The sequence below is a fragment of the Oncorhynchus tshawytscha genome, unplaced genomic scaffold (genome assembly GCF_018296145.1).
Source record: "Oncorhynchus tshawytscha isolate Ot180627B unplaced genomic scaffold, Otsh_v2.0 Un_contig_6016_pilon_pilon, whole genome shotgun sequence".
Lineage (NCBI taxonomy): Eukaryota > Metazoa > Chordata > Actinopteri > Salmoniformes > Salmonidae > Oncorhynchus > Oncorhynchus tshawytscha.
In genome coordinates, this window is record NW_024609305.1 from 122,501 (window position 1) to 129,783 (window position 7,283).

Consider the following 7,283-nt stretch of genomic DNA (forward strand, 5'->3'; position numbering starts at 1 on the left):
CTCCTCTAGCACTGAGATGCAGTGCCTTAGACCGCTGTGATACAGCCTGGAATCGAACCAGGGTCTGTAGTTCCTCAGACCGCTGTGATACAGCCTGGAATGGATCCAGGGTCTGTAGTGACTCCTCATAGCACTGAGATGCACTGTGATACAGCCTGGAATGGATCTAGGGTCTGTAGTGACTCCTCTAGCACTGAGATGCAGTGCCTTAGACCGCTGTGATACAGCCTGGAATCGAACCAGGGTCTGTAGTTCCTCAGACGCTGTGATACAGCCTGGAATGGATCTAGGGTCTGTAGTGACTCCTCTAGCACTGAGATAATATTGATACAGCCTAAATAACCAGGGTCTGAGTTCCTCATTACAGCCTGAATTGTGACTATTGTAGTGACTCCTCTAGCACTGAGAAGTGGTTTGAAGCCCCCAGTTTAAAGCATACATGATACAGCCTGGAATGGATCTAGGGTCTGTAGTTTTTCAGCACTGAGATGCAGTGCCATCATCATTGAAAAACAGCCTGGAATCGAAAAAGTCTAGTTCCTCAGACAGTGAAAAGACGAGGATTCAGGGTCTTAGTGAATTTCTAGCACTGAGATGCAGTTTAATACTGATACAGCCTGGCATCAACCATAGTTCCTCAGACCGCTTAACTGCCTGGAATGGATCTAGGGTCTGTAGTGACTCCTCTAGCACTGAGATGCAGTGCCTTAGACCGCTGTGATACAGCCTGGAATCGAACCAGGGTCTGTAGTTCCTCAGACCACTGTGAACAGCCTGGAATGGATCTAGGGTCTGTAGTGACTCCTCTAGCACTGAGATGCAGTGCCTTCGCGTGATACAGAACCAGGGTCTGTAGTTCCTCAGACCACTGTGATACAGCCTGGAATGGATCTAGGGTCTGTAGTGACTCCTCTAGCACTGAGATGCAGTGCCTTAGACCGCTTTGATACAGCCTGGAATCGAACGTCAGGGTCTGTAGTTCCTCAGACCGCTGTGATACAGCCTGGAATGGATCTAGGGTCTGTAGTGACTCCTCTAGCACTGAGATGCAGTGCCTTAAATTCAATTGTGATACAGCCTGGAATCGAACCAGGGTCTGTAGTTCCTCAGACCACTGTGATACAGCCTGGAATGGATCTAGGGTCTGTAGTGACTCCTCTAGCACTGAGATGCAAACCGCTGTGATACAGCCTGGAATCGAACCAGGGTCTGTAGTTCCTCAGACCACTGTGATACAGCCTGGAATGGAAACAGGGTCTCAGTGGCTCCTCTAGCACTGAGATGCAGTGCCTTAACCGCTGTGATACAGCCTGGAATCGAACCAGGGTCTGTAGTTTCAGACCGCTGTGATACAGCCTGGAATGGATCTAGGGTCTGTAGTGACTCCTCTAGCACTGAGATGCAGTGCCTTATTTGATACAGCCTGGAATCGAACCAGGGTCTGTAGTTCCTCAGAGCCACTGTGATACAGCCTGGAATGGATCTAGGGTCTGTAGTGACTCTAGCACTGAGATGCAGTGCCTTAGACTCGCTGTGATACAGCCTGGAATCGAACCAGGGTCTGTAGTTCCTCAGACTGCTGTGATACAGCCTGGAATGGATCTAGGGTCTGTAGTGACTCCTCTAGCACTGAGATGCAGTGCCTTAGACAGTGATACAGCCTGGAATCGAACCAGGTCTGTAGTTCCTCAGACAGCATACAGCCTGGAATGGATAGGGTCTTAGTGATCCAGCACTGAGATGCAGTGCCTCAGACCGCTGTTACAGCCTGGAATCGAACCAGGGTCTGTAGTTCCTCAGACTCACTGTGATACAGCCTGGAATGGATCCAGGGTCTGTAGTGACTCCTCTAGCACTGAGATGCAGTGCCTTAGATCCAGCTGTGATACAGCCTGGAATCGAACCAGGGTCTGTAGTTCCTCAGACCTGCTGTGATACAGCCTGGAATGGATCTAGGTCTGTAGTGACTCCTCTAGCACTGAGATGCAGTGCCTTAGACCGTTGATACAGCCTGGAATCGAACCAGGGTCTGTAGTTCCTCAGACGCTGTGATACAGCCATGGATCTAGGGTCTGTAGTGACTCCCAGCACTGAGATGCAGTGCCTTAGACCGCTGTGATACAGCCATCGAACCAGGGTCTGTAGTTCCTCAGACCACTGTGATACAGCCTGGAATGGATCTAGGGTCTGTAGTGACTCCTCTAGCACTGAGATGCAGTGCCTTAGACCGCTGTGATACAGCCTGGAATCGAACCAGGGTCTCCAGCTCAGACCGCTGTGATACAGCCTGGAATGGATCTAGGGTCTGTAGTGACTCCTCTAGCACTGAGATGCAGTGCCAGACCGCTGTGATACAGCCTGGAATCGAACCAGCATCTGTAGTTCCTCAGACCGCTGTGATACAGCCTGGAATGGATCAGGGTCTGTAGTGACTCCTCTAGCACTGAGATGCAGTGCCTTAGACCGCTGTGATACAGCCTGGAATCGAACCAGGGTCTGTAGTTCCTCAGACAGCTGTGATACAGCCTGGAATGGATCTAGGGTCTGTAGTGACTCCTCTAGCACTGAGATGCAGTGCCTTAGACCGCTGTGATACAGCCTGGAATCGAACCAGGGTCTGTAGTTCCTCAGACTGCTGTGATACAGCCTGGAATGGATCTAGGGTCTGTAGTGACTCCTCTAGCACTGAGATGCAGTGCCTTAGACCGCTGTGATACAGCCTGGAATCGAACCAGGGTCTGTAGTTCCTCAGACTGCTGTGATACAGCCTGGAATGGATCTAGGGTCTGTAGTGACTCCTCTAGCACTGAGATGCAGTGCCTTAGACATCCAGATCCAGCCTGGAATCGAACCAGGGTCATCCGCTGTGCAGCCCAGGGTCTGAGTGACTCCTCTAGCACAGCTCGCTGTGATACAGCCTGGAATCGAACCAGGGTCTGTAGTTCCTCAGACCACTGTGATACAGCCTGGAATGGATCCAGGGTCTGTAGTGACTCCTCTAGCACTGAGATGCAGTGCCTTAGACCGCTGTGATACAGCCTGGAATCGAACCAGGGTCTGTAGTTCCTCAGACCGCTGTGATACAGCCTGGAATGGATCTAGGGTCTGTAGTGACTCCTCTAGCACTGAGATGCAGTGCCTTAGACCGCTGTGATACAGCCTGGAATCGAACCAGGGTCTGTAGTTCCTCAGACAGCTGTGATACAGCCTGGAATGGATCTAGGGTCTGTAGTGACTCCTCTAGCACTGAGATGCAGTGTTACCGCTGTGATACAGAACCAGGGTCTGTAGTTCCTCAGACCGCTGTGATACAGCCTGGAATGGATCTAGGGTCTAGTGACTCCTCCAGCTGAGATTACATACAGCATCGAACCAGGGTCTGTAGTTCCTCAGCTGCTGTGATACAGCCTGGAATGGATCTAGGGTCTGTAGTGACTCCTCAGCACTGAGATGCAGTGCCAGAGTGATACAGCCTGGAATCAGAACCAGGGTCCAGCTCAGACCACTGTGATACAGCCTGGAATGGATCTAGGGTCTGTAGTGACTCCTCAGCTCTGAGTTGCAGTGCCAGCACCAGCTGTGATACAGCCTGGAATCAACCAGGGTCTGTAGTTCCTCAGATCGCTGTGATACAGCCTGGAATGGATCTAGGGTCTGTAGTGACTCCTCTAGCACTGAGATGCAGTGCCTTAGACCGCTGTGATACAGCCTGGTTACATCAGCAACCAGGGTCTGTAGTTCCTCAGACCACTCCATACAGCCTGGAATGGAACCAGGGTCTGTGCACCACTGTGATACAGCCTGGAATGGATCTAGGTGTACATCCTGAATCGAACCAGGGTGCAGTTCCTCCTGTGATACAGCCTAGCACTGTTCCTCAGATGCAGTGCAGGGTCTTAGTTCCTCAGACCGCTGTGATACAGCCTGGAATCGAACCAGGGTCTGTAGTTCCTCAGACCGCTGCGCCACTCGATCTTGATATTGAATATTGATATAATATTGACATAAATAAACTGACACTCATTTTGAATTGTGACTATTGTATTGATTACACTAAAGTGGTTTGAAGCCCCAGTTTAAAGCATACATGTTGAAATATCTATTCTGTTTTTTCAGAGTGGAGGAGTCATCATCATTGGAAAAACAGATGTCAAAAGCTTTCCTCTCCCCATTATTTAATACTGACACATTCTGGCATCAAATAGTCTACAACCGTTAACTGCTACTGTGTTCAAAATGGATGTATTGTTGTCTGACTAGAAACCCCGATCTGGCGGAACTCTGAGCGGAACTCTCTCTCTCTCCTTTCGCGTCGTTTCAGATATTTGGTTTTGGACAGATTTACTTCCGGCTTCACAATCAAGGACTCGCCAGACTATTTCATCGGTGTGTCCTCGTCGGGGCAGCGATGGGAAATACGTCAACGGACTCTCACAACAGTTTCTGCATAGGAGATTGTGCTAGATTCCATTAAATTCAATTGCCTGATGATATGAAATAATCCAGTCTGTTTTGATCCTTCTAACGGTGTCTTTTAGCCCCTTTACACAGAAAATATCCAGATCTGTGATTGGTCGAAATACAGTGGAAAACATATGAGAAATTGGGCTGCCTGTGTAAAAAAAAAAAAAAAATACAAATTATATATTTTTTGTTCACCTAACAATGCAAGTCAGTTAGAAAACAAATTCTTATTTACCAGGCCTACTCCAGCCAAACCCGGACGATGCTGGGCCAATTGTGCACCGCCCTGTGTGACTCCCAGATCACGGCCGTAATGTGATACAGCCTGGATACATCCAACATCCAGCTCATAGTTACATCCAGCATCCAGCTCAGAGTTACATCCAGCATCCAGCTCAGAGTTACATCCAGCATCCAGCTCATAGTTACATCCAGCATCCAGCTCAGAGTTACATCCAGCATCCAGCTCAGAGTTACATCCAGCATCCAGCTCAGAGTTACATCCAGCATCCAGCTCAGAGTTACATCCAGCATCCAGCTCAGAGTTACATCCAGCATCCAGCTCAGAGTTACATCCAGCATCCAGCTCAGAGTTACATCCAGCATCCAGCTCAGAGTTACATCCAGCATCCAGCTCAGAGTTACATCCAGCTCAGAGTTACATCCAGCATCCAGCTCAGAGTTACATCCAGCATCCAGCTCAGAGTTACATCCAGCATCCAGCTCAGAGTTTACAGTTACATCCCAGCATCCAGCTCAGAGTTACATCCCAGCCAGTTACATCCAGCATCCAGCTCAGAGTTACATCCAGCATCCAGCTCATAGTTACATCCAGCATCCAGCTCAGAGTTACATCCAGCTCAGAGTTACAGCTCAGAGTTACATCCAGCATCCAGCTCAGAGTTACATCCAGCATCCAGCTCAGAGTTACATTCAGCATCCAGCTCAGAGTTACATCCAGCTCAGAGTTCCAGCATCCAGCTCAGAGTTACATCCAGCATCCAGCTCAGAGTTACATCCAGCATCCAGCTCAGAGTTACATCCAGCATCCAGCTCAGAGTTACATCCAGCATCCAGCTCAGAGTTACATCCAACATCCAGCTCAGAGTTACATCCAGCATCCAGCTCAGAGTTACATCCAGCACCTACTCCAGCCAAACCCGAACGACGCTGGGCAAATTGTGCAGCCCATGTCCAGCTCAGCCGTAATGTTACATCCAGCATCCAGCTCAGAGTTACATCCAGCATCCATCTTAGAGTTACATCCAGCTCAGAGTTACATCCAGCATCCAGTTCATAGTTACATCCAGCATCCAGCTCAGAGTTACATCCAGCATCCAGCTCAGAGTTACATCCAGCATCCATCAGAGTTACATCCAGCTCAGAGTTACATCCAGCATCCAGTTCAGTTACATCCAGCATCCAGCTCATAATTACATCCAGCATCCAGCTCAGAGTTACATCCAGCATCCAGCTCAGAGTTACATCCAGCATCCAGCTCAGAGTTACATCCAGCATCCAGCTCAGAGTTACATCCAACATCCAGCTCAGAGTTACATCCAGCATCCAGCTCAGAGTTACATCCAGCATCCAGCTCAGAGTTACATCCAGCTCAGAGTTACATCCAGCTCAGAGTTACATCCAGCATCCAGCTCAGTTACATCCATCTCAGAGTTACATCCAGCATCCAGCTCAGAGTTACATCCAGCATCCAGCTCAGAGTTACATCCAGCAGAGTTACATCCAGCTCAGAGTTACATCCATCATAGTTACATCCAGCATCCAGCTCAGAGTTACATCCAGCATCCAGCTCAGAGTTACACCCAACATCCAGCTCAGAGTTACATCCAGCATCCAGCTCAGAGTTACATCCAGCATCCAGCAGAGTTACATCCAACCCGGTTACACGACGCTGGGCCAGCATCCAGTGCACCGCCCTATTGACATCCAGATACATCCAGCATCCAGCTCAGAGTTACATCCAGCATCCAGCTCAGAGTTACATCCAGCATCCATCTTAGAGTTACATCCAGCTCAGAGTTACATCCAGCATCCAGTTCAGAGTTACATCCAGCATCCAGCTCATAATTACATCCAGCATCCAGCTCAGAGTTACATCCAGCATCCAGCTCAGAGTTACATCCAGCATCCAGCTCAGAGTTACATCCAGCATCCAGCTCAGAGTTACATCCAGCATCCAGCTCAGAGTTACATCCAGCATCCAGCTCATAGTTACATCCAGCATCCAGCTCAGAGTTACATCCAGCATCCAGCTCAGAGTTACATCCAGCATCCAGCTCAGAGTTACATCCCATCCAGCATCCAGCTCAGAGTTACATCCAGCATCCAGCTCAGAGTTACATCCAGCATCCAGCTCAGAGTTACATCCAGCATCCAGCTCAGAGTTACATCCAGCATCCAGCTCAGAGTTACATCCAGCATCCAGCTCAGAGTTACATCCAGCATCCAGCTCAGAGTTACATCCAGCATCCAGCTCAGAGTTACATCCAGCATCCAGCATCAGCTCAGAGTTACATCCAGCATCCAGCTCAGAGTTACATCCAGCTCAGAGTTACATCCAGCATCCAGCTCAGAGTTACATCCAGCATCCAGCTCAGAGTTACATCCAGCATCCAGCTCAGAGTTACATCCAGCATCCAGCTCAGAGTTACATCCAGCATCCAGCTCAGAGTTACATCCAGCATCCAGCTCAGAGTTACATCCAGCATCCAGCTCAGAGTTACATCCAGCCAGTTACATCCAGCCAGCTCAGAGTTACATCCAGCATCCAGCTCAGAGTTACATCCAGCATCCAGCTC